This window comes from Triticum dicoccoides, chromosome 6B (genome assembly GCF_002162155.2).
Source record: "Triticum dicoccoides isolate Atlit2015 ecotype Zavitan chromosome 6B, WEW_v2.0, whole genome shotgun sequence".
In the NCBI taxonomy this organism is placed as follows: Eukaryota; Viridiplantae; Streptophyta; class Magnoliopsida; order Poales; family Poaceae; genus Triticum; species Triticum dicoccoides.
Genome location: NC_041391.1, coordinates 292,579,656 through 292,597,521, shown reverse-complemented (window position 1 = coordinate 292,597,521; position 17,866 = coordinate 292,579,656).

The following is a 17,866-nucleotide window of genomic DNA, read 5'->3' as shown; positions in this document are numbered from 1 at the left end:
CATGGGAAATCACCGGATAAGAACATTGAAAGAAAAGAATGAAGAGACTTCCCACAAAATAAAAGGATACATGATTAAGAAATCTGAGTCCTTGAAGAAAAGGGTGGGAGGGCAGGAAAAACAAAGACAACTTGGGATGGATGAAACAAACACCGGTGAGGAAACTTAGAGTTGATCTTGCGGACGTTGAAAATGATCGGATCCACTTGAAGAGAAGCACGCCGGTTTGGAAAAGAATTGACATGACAATCTCGATAAACAAGAAGGATTAGCACTCTCATAGAAATATGAGAACACCGCTTGAAAGGTATGGAATCAACACTTGACATTGAAGCAACTCAAATACCACAACTCAAAACAAAACAAAGGATTGGCTTGCAGAAATAAGCCGGAACAAATACATATGATAGAGATTTACCCAATCCCATATCATGCATCTGTCGGAACGATATCCTAGGAGATACTTGAATTCCCACCTATAAACTCCCGAAACTTTCTGGTATGCAATCTGGTGTTGGGGATACAGGGGAAGCAATATATCTCACGCAAACTAACAATCCCTACATCCAGCTGTATCCATCTGTCAACACATAACCAAGAAAACTTCGGAAATCGTGTACCTCAACCTTCGAAAAGCATCCGTTATACGAGCTATGGCAATACTCCCGAACTCCCCAGTACTGGGTGGCGTCGAGGTTATCTCACCAACAACTGCATAAAATAGATTTTCGATGTCGGCAAAACTCAGGTATTCCAGAACTGCAACGATAAAATTGTGACGACAACACCTCGGAGCTCAACTCCCCGGGACACTTCCACAACCCCTAAATGTCAGGAGGCACCAAGAACAATGTCCTTGTCACAAAACCATCGGAACGATTCCAAGATACCCGTGTGATCCTAAAAAAATTTAGTGAAATTTGAGAAGAGGAAAGTCAAAACATCTACGTCAGAAGACCTCACCAGAGCGACGAAGGGGGCTGAGGAGTAAAAAGAATCCTACTCTCCGTTATATATAATCCTAAGACTCAAAATAGTTTTCTTCTAGACTCAAAAACGACCAACAATCAAGGGGGCTCGTATGGTCGGTCGAGGCTCTGATACCAACTTGTCACGCCCAATATGTGATACTATCCTAAAGAGACTCGAAGGTCCCACCAAGGATAGAACCGCATATTGATACACTTTTGCAAGGTGGATATCATTACATCAACATTACATAATAGATGGGGATACATACAAAAGGCATACAATGCCACACGAATACAACATCACAATACATGAGAGCATCATCCAACTACGGATGAAAACACAAACAGAAACTCAACGACATCCACCCTGCTAGCCCAGGCTGCCGACCTGGAACCTATCCCCTGATCGAAGAAGAAGCAGAAGAAGAACTCCAAAACAACTAAACATCGCTCTCGCGTCAAGATCATCGCATAACCTATACCTGCAACTATTGTTGTAGTAATCTATGAGCCACGAGGACTCAGCAATCCCATAACCATGGGTATCAAGACCAAAGCTTAACGGGTAAGGAAAGGGTAAAGTGGTGAGGTTGCAACAACGACTAAGCATATATGGTGGCTAACATACGTAAATAAGAGCGAGAAGAGAAGTAACGGAATGGTCGTGAAGCTAGCAATGATCAAGAGGTGATCTTGAACTCCTACTTACATCAAACATAACCCAAAACTGTGTTCACTTCCCGGACTCCGCCGAAAAGAGACCATCACGGCTACACACGCGGTTGATGCGTTTTAATTCGGATCTGGTGTCAAGTTATCTACAACCAGACATTAACAAATTCCCATCTGCCACATAACCGCGGGCACGGTTTCGAAAGATAATACTCTGCAGGGGTGTCCCAACTTAGCCCATGATAAGCTGTCGCGATCAACGAAGGATATACCTTCTCCCAGGAAGACCCGATCAGTCTCAGAATCCCGGTTTACAAGACATTTCGACAATGGTAAAACAAGACCAGCAAAGCCGCCCGATGTGCCGACAAATCTCGATAGGAGCTGCACATATATCGTTCTCAGGGCACACCGGATAAGCGAAGCATACATGTACCAACATAACCCAAGTTGCCAAGGGACGGTCCCGCACGGTGCTCTAGTTTGGACCAACACTCGGAGGAGCACAGGCCCCGGGGGGGGGGGGTAAATAAAGATGACCCTCGGTCTCCGGAAACCCAAGGGAAAAAGGGCTAGGTGAGGCAAATGGTAAAACCAAGGTTTGGCCTTGCTGGAGGAGTTTTATTCAAAGCGAACTGTCAAGGGGGTCCCATAAATCACCCAACCGCATAAGGAACGCAAAATCCGGGAACATAACACCGGTATGACGGAAACTAGGGCGGCAAGAGTGGAACAAAACACCAGGCATAAGGCCGAGCCTTTCACCCTTTACCAAGTATATAGATGCATTAATTAAATAAGAGATATTGTGATATCCCAACATAATCTTGTCCATCATGGAGCAATCATCAACTTCACCTGCAACTAACAACGCTATAAGAGGGGCTGAGCAAAAGCGGTAACATAGCCAAGCAACGGTTTGCTAGGAAGGGTGACAAAGGTTAGAGGCTGACATGGCAATTTGGGAGGCCTTAAGAGCAAATGATAGGTAACATAGCATAGCGATAGAACGAAGCAACTAGCATAGCAATGATAGTAGTGAGATCCAAGGTGACGGTCATCTTGCCTGAAATCCCACTAGGAAGAAGAACGAGTCCATGAAGAAGACGAACAGGAGTAGTCGAACGAATTCTCACAACCGCAACATTATCGGAACTAAGAAGCAACACCGGAAAGAAACAAACAACATGGTAAATGCACAAACATAAACATGGCATGATGCACAAACAAGTATGATGCATGTCCGGTTTAATAAGGCATGGCATGGCAAAGTGCAAGAAACAATACTACAAGTTAAGTGGAGCTCAATATGCAACGAGTTGCATATTGACAAAACACCACATGCAATTATTTAGTTTGATCTCGTTATAAGCTACTCAACAATATTAAATGTTGTTAAACATGACAAGAGGTGAGGCATAAGTAAACTAACTATTTAGGCAAGTTTAAATGAGGCCGGAAACAACAAACAACAATTTCGGAAAATCCTCATGTGCATATTTTAGATTTGGTACTGTTCTGCCCTAAAACATATTTTAGTGTTGTTAAACATGCAAAGTAAGTGCACCATGTTAAACTAGGCATTTTCCACCCCATTTACATATAAAGAACATTAAATTCGGAGTTACGGTTATTAAGTTATGAAATAAATCATTTTAACATGGCATTTAGCAAATTAAATGCAAACAACATTTTAAACATTTTAAACATGGGTGCAAGCAGCATATTATGAAACTAGATGAAATTCTAAGCATTTTGCATATATAAGTTGTTTTAATCCGATGCACGGTTGTGGAGTTATTAAATGTATGATCATGAGGTTTTTTTGCAAAACAATAAATCACTGGATAATGCTAAGTTCGCAGACTAAAAAAAACAGGAACTGGGCCACATCTCGAGCGGACTGGGCTACAGGAACTTGAGGCTCACCATGGGCTCTTGGCCCGGCTGGTGGGGAGGAGGCCAGGCAGGCCGGATCTGGCGCGGCTGAACCTTGGCCAGCAGGCGAAGGGGAGGCAGCCCAGGTGCGTGCGGTTGGTCGTGGGAATTGATGCGGTCAACACGAGCGAGGCGCTCGTCCACCTCGTACAGGGGCGAAGCAGAGGAGGCAACCAGGGCACCGGCGCTAGAGGTCAACGCGGGGTTGTCCCGCTCGATGCAGGGCACTGCGATGCAGGGGACTTGGCACGGCGACGCAGAAGCTTGACGGCGGATGCGAGCAACGTTGGCGAGGCGGTGGTGGCTCCGGGAACTTGAATCGGAGGCAGCGAGGAGAGCTGAGGAGGCCGACATCGTTCTTGGGCTGGTGGGGCGGCCCTTGCAGGAGAAACACGACGACGACGTGGTTAGCGACAGGAGCAGGAGGTAATGAGAAACAGAGAGGAGACACGCTGAGGAGGACCTGCGGGTCGGAGCAGCTGGCGCGCCGACGACGGAGGATGACGAGGGGGCGATGGTTGAGGCAGGGGGCTCGGGATCGAGCTCTCCTCGATTTGGAGCGCGGAGGGAGCGGGAGACACTCGGCTGCGGGCTCGGGAAGCTCGGGGGCGAGGGCAGCCGGTTCCGTTCGGGAACGGGAAGGGTCTGCGACGGAGGAGCTCTGCTCCGGCGAGCTGGTTCTGGCGACGATGAATGGCGGGGACGAGGCGAGGTGGAGGAGCACGGGGATTTGGCCAGGTGGGATCTGGATCGATCCCGAGGAAGGAGGAGACTTGTTCGAGCGCTCCGGTTGGGCTGGATCGATGGATTGGACAGCGCTGAAAACTAGGGAGATGGTCGGGTCGGCTGGATCGGGAGGGATCCTGAGGAAAATGAAGTGGAGGCGGCGATAGGATAGGGGAGGAATGGATGGGACAGGGCTAGGGTTAGACTATATATAGGGAAATAAAACTAGGTTAGGACCTTTCGATTTAAATCGGACGGTCGAGAAAATTAGGTTGGGGAGTCCAAATAAGAAAACGGAGATGTTTAATAGATGTTTGGAGATGATCCGGATCCATCGGTAACGAAAGAGCGGGTCAGGTACGGAGCAGTTTTGGACACGCACACGAGGGGTCAAGAGAGGTCAACAAGGACAAGGGCCTGACAAAATGACAACAGAGGCAAAGAGAGAAAGGGCAACTGGGAACGGCTACGAGTTTTATGAAAACATGCAGATGCAATGCACATGATGCTATGAGATGAGATGCATGACATGAACAAAATGTTAAACAAAAGAAAAAACCCAACCACGAAGGAAATAACATATCACATCTCCAGAAAAGGCAAGAGTTGGAGTTACGAATATGGAAAGTTGTATCCGGGGCGTTACATTAGTGCTTGAAGGTATATCTTTAGATATTGCAATCGAATCTTTTAGATTCTTGTTTTATCACTAGTTAGTTTATGAAAGAAAACTACAAAAAGAAAATGGAATTGAGAGTGCCTCATATGCTGCATCTTTTTAATGTCTTTCATGAAAATAAGGTAATTGTGCCAAAGTGTTAGAAGAAGAATGCAATAAAATGTTTGGCATACAATATTTGAATGATGAGCAAGATTGCAATGTTGTTAGTGTGAACTCTTTGAATATCCATAGTACTAATGATGATTGCACTAGTAGTGATAAAAATGTCTCTTATAAGCATGTAAATTTTTGTGGAGTTCATAGAGCTTGCAAGCATACACCAAATAGGGAAGAGGTTTCCCTGTATCCTCCTATTCTTTCTTATGATGAATCAGGTAATGAGGAGGAGCTTTCTATTCAACCAATTTCATTAATAAGGAGCTCAAAAAAAGAGGATTAAACCCACACATAATGTGAAGAAGAAAAATAAAAGACGGAGAAGCAAAGGGAAAAAGGTATCCCTCCCAAATGATGTTGCTCCTATTACTCATTTTGATGATGACAATTGCTATACTGTTGGTGCTATCCATACTATTAATGATGAGAGTGATTATGCTTATGCTATGCAAAGGCCCAAGCTTAGGGATGCTATGTTTGATGAGAATGACATGTTTGAGAATTTATTTGCTGCAATTAATGTTTGTCCCAAGCTTGGGGATGCTATGTTTTATGAAGATGATATTTTTAACCTCCCAAGTTCTGATATGCAAATTTATTATGATGATAGCGTGCCTCCTATTTATGATGATTATATTGATGAAAGGGGGTTTGGAAGAGTGTTAACTTTAGTAAGTAATGATCCCACTATTTTGGCGAGTGTTGAATCTTATTGTGACAATTATGAAAGTTGATTTGGAGAGGTCATGACTTTATTTAGTAATGATTCCACTATCTTGGAAGAGGTTTCAATTGATTATGATGAGAACAAAGTTGCTACTTATGATGATTATTGTGATGACACTTATGCCATAAAAAGCAGTGATGATTATATTTATAAAACTTGTCATGATTATGATTACCATTTTTCTGAACATTACTCTTTTAATGTGGAAACAATTTATAGTATTCGAGTTTCTTATGATACTCCCACTATTCCGATTGAGAATAATTTTGCTTATGTGGAGAGTAATAAAATTTATATGCTTGTGCATCATGAAAATAGTGCTTTATGTGATAGTTATATTGTTGAATTCATTTATGATGCTACTGAAATTTATTATGGAGGAACATATGCTTGTAGGAATTGCAATAATATCAAGTTTCCTCTCTCTATGTGTTGAAAATCTTGAAGCTATGCTTGTTTTACTTTCCTATGCTAGTTGATCCTTGTTCCCATAAGTTGTTTGCTCACAAAATCCCTATGCATAGGAAGTGGGTTAGGCTTAAATGTGCTAGTTATATTCTTCATGATGCTCTCTTTATGTTTCAAATCTTATCTTTTATGTGAGCATCATTGAAATCATCATGCCTAGCTAGAAAGCCATTAAAGAAAAGCGCTTGTTGGGAGACAATCCAATATTTACCCCTACTGTTTTTGTGTGTCCACATGATTAAGCTACTATAGTAATCATATTTTATAGCTTTTGTTTCAATAAAGTGCCAAGTAGAACCTTTGGGAAGACTTGGGTGAAAGTTAATGTGATCTTGCTGTAAAAAACAGAAACTTTGCGCTCACGAGATTAGCTTTCATTTTTTACAGAAGAGTGCTTTTAAGATGATTCTTTTTGCAGAAGATTAATAGATTCCTCACGTCCACCAGTTTATTTCAGAATTTTTGGAGTTACAGAAGTATTCGAGAGTTACAGATTACTACAGACTATTCTGTTTTTCACAGATTCTGTTTTCTATGTGTTGTTTGCTTATTTTGATGAATCTATGAGTAGTATCGGAGGGTATGAACCGTAGAGAAGTTGGAATACAGTAGATATTACACCTATAAGAATTTAGAATGAGTTCACAACAGTACCAAAAGTGGTGATTTATTTTCTTATACTAACGGAGCTTACGAGTTTTCTGTTGAGTTTTGTGTTGCGAAGTTTTCATGTTTTGGGTAAAGATTTGATGGATATGGAATAAGGAGTGGCAAGAGCCTAATCTTGGGGATGCCCAAGGCACCCCAAGGCAATATTAAAGGACAACGAAGAGCCTAAGCTTGGGGATACCCTGGATGGCATCCCCTCTTTCGTCTAGGTTCATCGGTAACTTTACTTGGAGCTATATTTTTATTCACCAGATGATATATGTTTTGCTTGGAGCGTCATTTTATTTTCTTTTGTTTTGCTTGCTGTTTGAATAAAATACCAAGATCTGAAATTCTTAAATGTTAGAGTCCTCACATAGTTACATAATTATTCAACTACTCATTGATCTTCACTTATATCTTTTGGAGTAGTTTGTCATTGGCTCTAGTGCTTCACTTATATCTTTTTAGCACGACGGTGGTTTTATTTTCAAGAAATTGATGAACTCTCATGCTAAACTTATATTATTTGAGAGTCTTAAACAACATGGTAATTTTCCTAGGTTATGAATTTAGTCCTAATATGATAGGCATCCAAGAGGGCTATAATAAAAACTTTCATATAAAGTGCATTGAATACTATGAGAAGTTTGATTCTTTATGATTGTTTTGATATGAAGATGGTGATATTAGAGACATGCTAGTGGAGTAATTGTGAATTTGAGAGATACTTGTGTTAAAGTTCATGATTCCCGTAGCATGCACGTATGGTGAACCGTTATGTGATGAAGTTGGAGCATGATTTATTTATTGATTGTCATCCTTATGAGTGGAGGTCTGGATCGCGAGATGGTTAACTCCTACCAACCCTTCCCCTAGGAGCATGCACGTAGTACTTTGTTTCGATGACTAACAGATTTTTGCAGTAGGTATGTGAGTTCTTTATGACTAATGTTGAGTCCATGGATTATACGCACTCTCACCGTTCCACCATTGCTAGCCTCTCTAGTATCGTGCATCTTTCGCTGGTACTATACACCCACCATATACCTTCCTCAAAACAGCCACCATACCTACCTATTATGGCATTTCCATAGCTATTCTGAGATATATTGTCATGCAACTTTCCGCCATTCGTTTTATTATGACACGCATCACTATTATCATATTACTTTGCATGGTCATGTAGTTGACATCGTATTTGTGGCAAAGCCACCGTTCATAATTCTTTCATACATGTCATTCTTGATTCATTGCACTTCCTGGTACACCATCGGAGGCATTCATATAGAGTCATATTTTGTTCTAAGTATCGAGTTGTAATTCTTCAGTTGTAAGTAAATAAAAGTGTGATGATCTTCATTATTAGAGCATTGTCCCATGTGAGGAAAGGATGATGGAGACTATGATTCCCCCACAAGTCGGAATGAGACTCTGGACGAAAAAAATAAATAAAAAAAAGAGGCCAAAAAAAGGAGAAGGCCCAAAAAAACAAAAAAAAAACGAGAGAAAAAGAGAGAAGGGGCAATCCTACTATCCTTTTACCACACTTGTGCTTCAAAGTAGCACCATGATCTTCATGATAGAGAGTCTCCTATGTTGTCACTTTCATATAATAGTGGGAATTTTTCATTGTAGAACTTGGCTTGTATATTCCAATGATGGGCTTCCTCAAATTGCCCTAGGTCTTTGTGAGCAAGTGAGTTGGATGCACACCCACTTAGTTTCTTTTTGAGCTTTCATACACTTATAGCTCTAGTGCATCCATTGCATGGAAATCCCTACTCACTTACATTGATGTCTATTGATGGGCATATCCATAGCCCGTTGATACGCCTAGTTGATGTGAGACTATCTTCTCCTTTTTGTCTTCTCCACAACCACCATATTCTATTGGATTCCACCTATAGTGCTATGTCCATGGCTCACGCTCATGTATTGCGTGAAGATTGAAAAAGTTTGAAGAACATCAAAAGTATGAAACAATTTCTTGGCTGAAACCGGGGTTGTGCATGATTTAAATATTTTGTGTGATGAAGATAGAGCATAGACAGAATATATGATTTTGTAGGGATAACTTTCTTTGGCCATGTTATTTTGATAAGACATGATTGCTTTGTTAGTATGCTTGAAGTGTTATTGTTTTTATATCAATATTAAACTTGTGTCTTCAATCTTTCGGATCTGAATTTATTGCCACAATAAAGAGAGATTACATTGATAAATATGTTAGGTAGCATTCTACATCAAAAAAAATCTGTTTTTATCATTTACCTACTCGAGGACGAGCAGGAATTAAGCTTGGGGATGCTGATACGTCTCCAACGTATCTATAATTTTTGATGTATTCATGCCATGTTTATAATATTTCTACATGATTTTGGTATGATTTGATTAGAACTAACTCAGACTGACGCTGTTTTCAGCAGAACTACCGTGGTGTTGCTTTTGTGCGGAAATAAATGTTCTAGGAATGCGCTGAAAAATCGATGGTGATTTTTTCTGGAAAATATAAAAAATACTGAAGGGAAGAGTTACCGGAGGGGAGTCCCGTGGGCCCCACGAGGGTGGAGGGCGCGCCCACCCCCCTAGGGCACGCCCCTGTGCCTCGTGGACTTCCTGTGGGCCCCCCTGACATGTTCTCAATGCCAACCTCTCCTATAAATCCCCAAAGCTCCAAAAAATAACCTAGATCTGGAGTTCCGTCGCCGCAAGCCTCTGTAACCACCAAAAACAAATCAGGACCCTGTTCCGGCACCCTATCGGAGGGAGGATCCATCACCGGTGGCCATCTTCATCATCCCGGCGCTCTCCATGGTGAGGAGGGAGTAGTTCACCTTCGGGGCTGAGGGTATGTACCAGTATCTATGTGTTTGATCTCTCTCTCTCTCTCTCTCTCTCTCGTGTTCTTGATATGGCACGATCTCGATGTATCGCGAGCTTTGCTATTATAGTTGGTTCTTATGATGTTTCTCCCCCTCTACTCTCTTGTGATGGATTGAGTTTTCCCTTTGAAGTTATCTTATCAGATTGAGTCTTTAAGGATTTGAGAACACTTGATGTATGTCTTGCATGGGATGCCCGTGGTGACAATGGGGTGTTCTATTGATTCACTCGATGTATGTTTTGGTGATCAACTTGTGGGTTCCGTGACCTTGGGAATCTATGCATAGGGGTTGGCACACGTTTTCGTCTTGACTCTCCTATAGAAACTTTGGTGCACTCTTTGAAGTTCTTTGTGTTGGTTGAATAGATGAATCTGAGATTGTGTGATGCATATCGTATAATCATACCCATGGATATTTGAGGTGACATTGGAGTATCTAGGTGACATTAGGGTTTTGGTTGATTTGTGTCTTAAGGTGTTATTTTACTATGAACTCTAGGGATGTTTGTGACACTTATAGGAATAGCCCAATGGATTGACCGGAAAGAATAACTTTGAGTTGGTTTCGTACCCTACAATAGTCTCTTCGTTTGTTCTCCGCTATTAGTGACTTTGGAGTGACTGTTTGTTGCATGTTGAGGGATAGTTATATGATCTAATTATGTTATCCTTGTTGAGAGAACTTGCACTAGTGAAAGTATGAACCCTAGGCTTTGTTTCCTAGCATTGCAATAGCAATTATGCTCACTTTTATCATTAGTTACCTTGCTGTTTTTATATTTTCAGATTACAAAAACCAATATCTACCATCCATATTGCACTTGTATCACCATCTCTTCGCCGAACTAGTGTGCCTATACAATTTACCATTGTATTGGGTGTGTTGGGGACACAAGAGACTCTTTGTTATTTGGTTGTAGCCTTGTTTGAGAGAGACCATCTTCATCCTACGCCTCCCATGGATTGATAAACCTTAGGTCATCCACTTGAGGGAAATTTGTTACTGTCCTACAAACCTCTGCACTTGGAGGCCCATCAATGTCTACAAGAATAAGGTTGTGTATTAGACATCAGTGCGCGCCCTAGGGGGGCAGCCCCATGGCTTTTGGCCCCCCCAGGAGTCCACTAACCTCCCTCTTAGATCTATAAATCCTCAAATATTCCATTATCAACAGAAGCATCCACGAAAATACTTTCCGCTGCCGCAACCTTCTGTTCCCATGAGATCCAATCTTGCGGCCTTTTTTGGCGACCAGCCGGAGGGGGATTTGATCATGGAGGGCATCTACATCAACCCTATTGCCCTTCCGATGAAGCATGAGTAGTTTACCTCAGACCTACGGGTCCATAGCTAGTAGCTAGATGGCTTCTTCTCTCTCTATGATCTTCAGTACCACGTTCTCCTCGAGGTTCTTGGAGTTCTATCCGAAGTAATATTCTTTTGCGGTGTGTTTGTTGAGATCCGATGAATTGTGGATTTATGATTAGATTATCTATGAACATTATTGGAATCTCCTCTGAATTCTTATATGCATGATTTGAGATCTATGTATTTCTCTTTGAATTATCGGTTTGGTTTGGCCAACTAGATTTGTATTTCTTGAAATGGGAGAGGTGCTTAGTTTTGGGTTCAATCTTGTCGTGTCCTCACCCAAATACATAGTAGGGGTAGCGAGATACGCATTGTATTGTTGCCATCAAGGATAAAAAGATGGGGTTTTCATCATATTGCTTGAGTTTATCCCTCTACATCATGTCATCTTACTTAAGGCGTTACTCTATTCTTTATGAACTTAATACTCTAGATGCATGCTAGATGGCGGTCGATGTGTGGAGTAATAGTGGTAGATGCAAAATCGTTTCGGTCTACTTGACATGGACGTTGAAAGTGCTAGTATCGACTAGAGGGGGGGTGAATAGGAGATTTTTATGAAAGTCTTCAAAACATGGAAGTTTCGAAGACAAACAGTAGAAATGACCTAATTGATATGCAGCGGAAGATAAACTACAATAAGCAAACCATAGTCAAGTATGCAATGATGTGAAAGTACAGGACTAATAGTAGCTAAGTAGTAAGGATCATGATGGAAGATAGTATGAAGCCAATCAACAATAGTAGTCAAGCAATGAAGTCAAACAGGTATGACAGATAGGCTATGACTTCACGAAGACAAACTCTAAGTAAAGGAAGGGAGAGGATAGAACCAGTCACTTATTAAAGACACAGGATTTGTTGGATCAGTTCCAGTTGTTGTGACATTTGTACGTCTGGTTAGGGAGGCTGAGATTTAACTCAGAAGACCGTGTCTTCACCTTATTCCCCTTGAGCTAAGGACACATAGTCCTCGCCCAATCACTCTGGTAAGTCTTCAAGGTAGACTTCCGAACCTTCACAGACTTCGTTCACCGGTGATCCACAATGACTCTTGGATGCTCAGAACGCGACGCCTAACCGGCTGGAGGATTCACAGTCCTCAAGTGTAATAAGTCTTCAGGTCACACAGACAGAAAGACTTCAGTGATGCCAACACTCTTTGGCTCTGGGTGTTTGGGGCTTTGTCCTCGCAAGGATTTCTCTCTCTCAAAGGCTTCGAGGTGGGTTGCTCTCAAACGACAAAAGCCGTGCACTAACTCTGAGCAGCCACCAATTTATGGTGTAGGGGGTGGGCTATTTATAGCCACAAGGCAACCCGACCTGATATGTCCGAAATGACCCTGGGTCACTAAGGAACTGACACGTGTTCCAACGGTCAGATTTCAAACACACACGACAACTTTACTTGGGCTACAAGCAAAGCTGACTCATCCAGCTCTGGATAAGATTTGCTCTCATTGTCTTCGCTCGAAGACATAGGATTTGGGTTGAGCATCACTTCAGTCATTCCGACTTAGTTCACTTGGACCCCACTTAACAGTATGGTGGTCCCTATGACTCAACAAAGAAGAAAAGGAAACAATGAAACAACACAGTCTTCGCGCTCCATAGTCCTCACTCAATGTCTTCTCATGTCATAGTCTTCAATATGAATATCTTCACATACCACCATTGTCGTCAATGTCTTCATACATTTTTAGGGGTCATCTCCGGTAGGTAAACCGAATCAATGAGGGACACTACCTGCGTTATCCTGCAATTCTCACAAATGCATTAGTCCCTCAGCCAACTTTGTCGTCAATATTCCAAAACCAACTAGGGGTGGCACTAGATGAACTTACAATCTCCCCCTTTTTGGTGATTGATGACAAACTGGTTGAAGTTTTCAACGGGGATAAAGTATGTCAAATTGTAAAGGATAGGGTATTGTCTTCATAAGTAGCAAGGACTCCCCCTGATGATGTGCATATAAGTAATTTGCTTTTGGAATGCAAATGCACATGGCAGGTTGTACTTGTGGAGATCCTCTTCAACTTATGAAGATAATTCATCATGCATGAAATGATATAGCAAATAGAATGACATGCATAATGAAAAATGGACGTCTGCAGAATGATCTAAGTGCGGAAGTTATCATCGCATCACAGTAAAGCAAATAAGTGGCGGACGACCATCGAGTTTAAGTGTTACAACTCAAAGAACCAAATGTTTCAAAAGCGAGAGTTGCAAATACGAGGCAAAATATAAAGCAACCGCCCATATGAACCCGCTTGAAGACTATCAAACTCATATGCTTCTCCCCCTTTTGTCAGTAAGGACCAAAAAGGTTTGAAGACATAGAGCATCTACTCATCCTCATGAGTAGGTGAAGCAACAGGGTTGTCGTTGTTGTTTGGCGGTGCAGACGTACTTGGTGAAGTGTCAATGCGTACAGAAGTAGGGGGCGGTGAAGTAGCATCATCTTCATCATCGATCACTCTGGCATTCACAGTTGCCGCGGAGGAAGAATAGTTAGAGTCTTCAAGGGATGGAGTTCGACGTAGGACAGCAGTCCATGGAGGAGTGGAGTCAAACTTGAATCTTTCAGTGAAGCCATCGTCTTGAAGATTTGCTTCAGCACTAAGCAGCGTCAAACTCTTCCATGATCGCCGACAAGTCTCGTGAGTGACAAATGCATTCTTGGTGGCAAGATTTCGAATGCGATTGACATCCACGAAGAGGCTTTGCATCTGTCTCTTGAACCAAAAGTGATGCTTATCTTGTTTCTGATGAAGTGCCACAAGAAGTTCTCGGTCATTGAGAACATGAGAGTGCTTCTGAGGCCTTTGGGCAATGGTGCTTTCAGTAGCTTCAGTTTGCGCACGATGAGGCAAACGAGTGTTCCCAGCCATTGGATAGATTCGAGTTACTGCTTGGACTCCTTCTATGGGTTGAGTGAAGCTTTGGTGCTCGACATTTTGAAGACAAAGAGGCTTCTCGGTAGGCTCAGAGTATATGGCTTCAACTGACATATCAACCTCTGGTAGAAAGATCAGATGATTGCGAGCAGAGGGCTGATAGTTGACAGAGGAGTGTCGCTTGATGAGGCGCATGACCCATGGAGCATAGAATTTCAGGCCAAAAAGGTCAGATCCAGACGCAGCAAGTTGCCTAATGAAGGATTCTTGGGAATTGAAGCTGATGCCATTGAGGATGTAAAAGACCAATGTCTTCATGGCTCCTTCAAGTTTGGCCACTGATGAATGTCCTTTGATAGGCCATAGAGTTCGCCTGATGATGGGATATATTGCGCGAGGCAGATACTCAAGGTCATCAACAAAGAACTCCGTTGGGTATTCAGCGTCAGATGGCAAAGGCTTCATCATGCTCAACATCTGGCTCATGTTGGGTTCTGGCTTATGGAAGATGCTCTCCAGTGCATTGCAGTGTAGTTGACAATCAGGTTCATATAGCTCTCCGGGAGTGGGTAGGCCTGTAAGCTCAATGACATCAAGAGCTTTGGCTTCATGATGAACATTTCCTGTCAGCCACTCAAGAACCCATGTCTTGATATCCCTGTTGTAGCCGCGAATGTGGAGGGTAGCATAGAATTGAAGCAAAAGTTCCTCATTCCAATGTTCTTTGTCTGTCACAAAGCTGAGCAGACCTGCAGCACGAAAGCAGTCAAGTGCTTCTTCAAGGCATGGCAGTCCTGCAATGGCTTCAGTGTCGAGGCGCATATGAGGGAAAATGCGCTCTTGATCATACAGAACGCAGGAGTAATAGCTTCTCTGCTGATAGCTCCAAAAATGATCGGATGATATTCTTGGCTTCGAGTAAGGGTTCTTTGCGGTGTCAAAGAAGGTGTTGTGGCTTTTGAAGCCATTTGCATTGAAGGACCCTGTAGAGTGTCCAGTACCTGGGAACCTTGGTAGTCTTGGCTTTGGTTTCTGGACCTGAGGCCTATGCTCAACATGATAATCAAACTGAGGACCAGAGGCAGTAGGCGGAGGAACTAGAACGGGCCATCGGACAGTGGTTAGCTGACCATGATTGTATGCTTGCTCAATTGTATAAGGCCTTGGTGGCGGAACAGGAGCAGTGGCAACTACGGAGGCTTCAGGCTGCACAACAGGTGCTTCGGGAGCAGTTGTCTCATTGGCTTCTGGCACACTCGTTGGTGCAAGCTCCACATTAGCTTCAGCCATGACTACGTCATTGGCTTCATTTGCGTTGGTGGTGGCAGCTTCAAGATTTTCAACCTCCACTTGGTGAGTTGGAGGGTCGGGCACTGGCACGTTCACATCAGGAACAACTTCTTCAATAATGGGGGGAGTAGGGACACGTACGTCTTCTTGTCTTTCATCGGCTGATGCAGCCGGATTGTCTTCGGTAGCTTGGGCTTCAGACACGGAGACATTCACAGTTGGAGTGGCTTCAGGAAACACTTGGCGTGCAACAGGTTGGTGATGCACTTCTCCTTCTGGAACGCTCGAAAGAGGGACTTGAGGCCTTTGTCCTTTGCGAAGCCTGCATAATGCTGGCAACGCTTTTGGAGATGGAGTTGGCTGGGCCTCAAAGTCTTCTTCTTCTTCTTACACAGGTGGTGTAACTTGTGGTTGTTGTTGGGGAGTACTTGGGGAGTCTTGTTGCTGTGGGTGATCAGCCCACTATGGATCCTGAGTAATTGGCGTCAGAGGACGACCAATGCTGATGAGTTCGCTGTTCGTGAGAACAGGCGATGATACCAGGTTGTGTTCGATCTGAGGAAGAACTTCATCATCTTCAACATTGTCATCATGGCCAATGTCTTCAGCAGCGGTGGGTTCAACTGCTGGAATGTCTTCAGCTTCATGAGCCTCTGTGGTAGTAGGCTCATGAACTATCATCCGTCGTTCTTGGTGTTCAGTTGCAGGGCGAACCATTGAGATAGGTTCAACAACTAAGGGCTCTGTGGGAGCAGCCCGATTCTTCTTGGTTTTGCGCTTCTTCTTGGAGGGAGCAGCATCAGAGGCTTCGGTATTTTTCCTTTTTCTGGCTTCAGCCTCGGTAGCCCTCGTCTTCTTCTGTTCTGAAGAGGTTGACATGACCTTTGGCTTCGAGCCAGTCATGCTGCTTGGGAAGATTATGCGAGGTGCTTCCTGCCCTGAAGGTGCAGATTGAGCGGCTGATGACTTCTTCTTCTTTGCAGCCATTCTGGGGTCAATGCGAGGATGGCCAAGAGACTTGCGCTTCTCAGCCTCATTGTAGGCCATCACTCACTTGTCAGCCAACCTCTTCAGACGCTCACGAGAGCCCTGAGCTTCTTTGCACTTCTTGAGAAAGGCTTCTTTAAGCTCATGCAGCATGACCTTGAAGTTTCTGACATCTTGCATCCTGAGCTTTGCTACATGCTTCTTGAACTGAGCTTTCTCATAATCAATCTTGTGCTTCAGCTCAACGATGCGCTGAGCGAGAGCTAGCTCAGAAGCAATGGCCCCATTGAAGGAGACGCTGAGGCCAATAGGAAGCTGCAGATCTTCAAAGCTGAGATTTGGGGTATCAAACCACTCATCAATGAAGTTATGGATGATTGCCACATCAAAGAGAGGCAAGTTATTGAAGATCTCTGCTTCTTCCTTGCTCTTGATCAGTTGCTCAAGGGCATCATCTGCAAGATCTTCATCGCTGGACAGATCAATGGGTTCTTCTCGCAGAATGGCAGCAGGAGTCAAGGTTTGATCAGTATGCTTGACGATTTCCTTTTTGTTCTCCGTCCTCTTGGAGATACGTGATAGATCTTCAGACTGCACACTGTCTTTAGGAGGTGCATTCGCCAGTGGCTTCGCACCTGAAGCTTTTGGAGGAGCAGCTGAACTTGAAGCCTTAGCCCTCTTTAGCTTCTGCGGCTTTGGAGGAGGAGCTGGGGCTTCATTAGTGTCAGCATCATTATCAGAATGATCTACTTTGGCACCTTGGACCAAGATGTAGGTGATTAGGCCATCAAGGTTGGAGAAGGGGCCGATGACATTGGGTTCTACATCACGTGAGCCGTCAGCACGGGGAGTAGAGGGACCAGGGTTGAAGTCTAATCCCAATGACTTCTTGTTTTCCTTGGCCAATGCCTTTGCGTGCTGGAAGTTGCGCTTGAAGAGAGTATCGTCACGACACCAAAGCAATGATGATGGGTCGGCATTCTCAGGCTGAGGTCCACGGACCATACAAGGATAGAAACCCTGTGCAATAGCTTCAGCTCTGTTCTTGGGTTGAAGGCCTCGATAGAGAATATCACCCCAAGGACTTTTGATAGCATTCTTCTCTGCATATTCCTGGGTCACGAACTTGTACTTGAACCATTCTTCGGCCAAATAGCATCGAATCCATTGGATCCGTGTCTTGTGTTGATGATAATTCTCTTCAGGATCTGTCTTATAAAGCTCTGCTAGGTCATCAGGCAGATCTTTTGATGTTCCCCCACGACGCTGTCTGCCACCCTTCCTTACTGATTTTTCTGTAGCCATGAACTTCAAACTGAATGGCTTCAATACGTTCATAGGCTTCAAAGACTTTCACTTGCTGGTCAAACAGGAACTGGCTTTGGGAGAGTTAATGTGATGCTGTAAGTATTCTGCAAATGAATGCAGACTATGAGAACCAA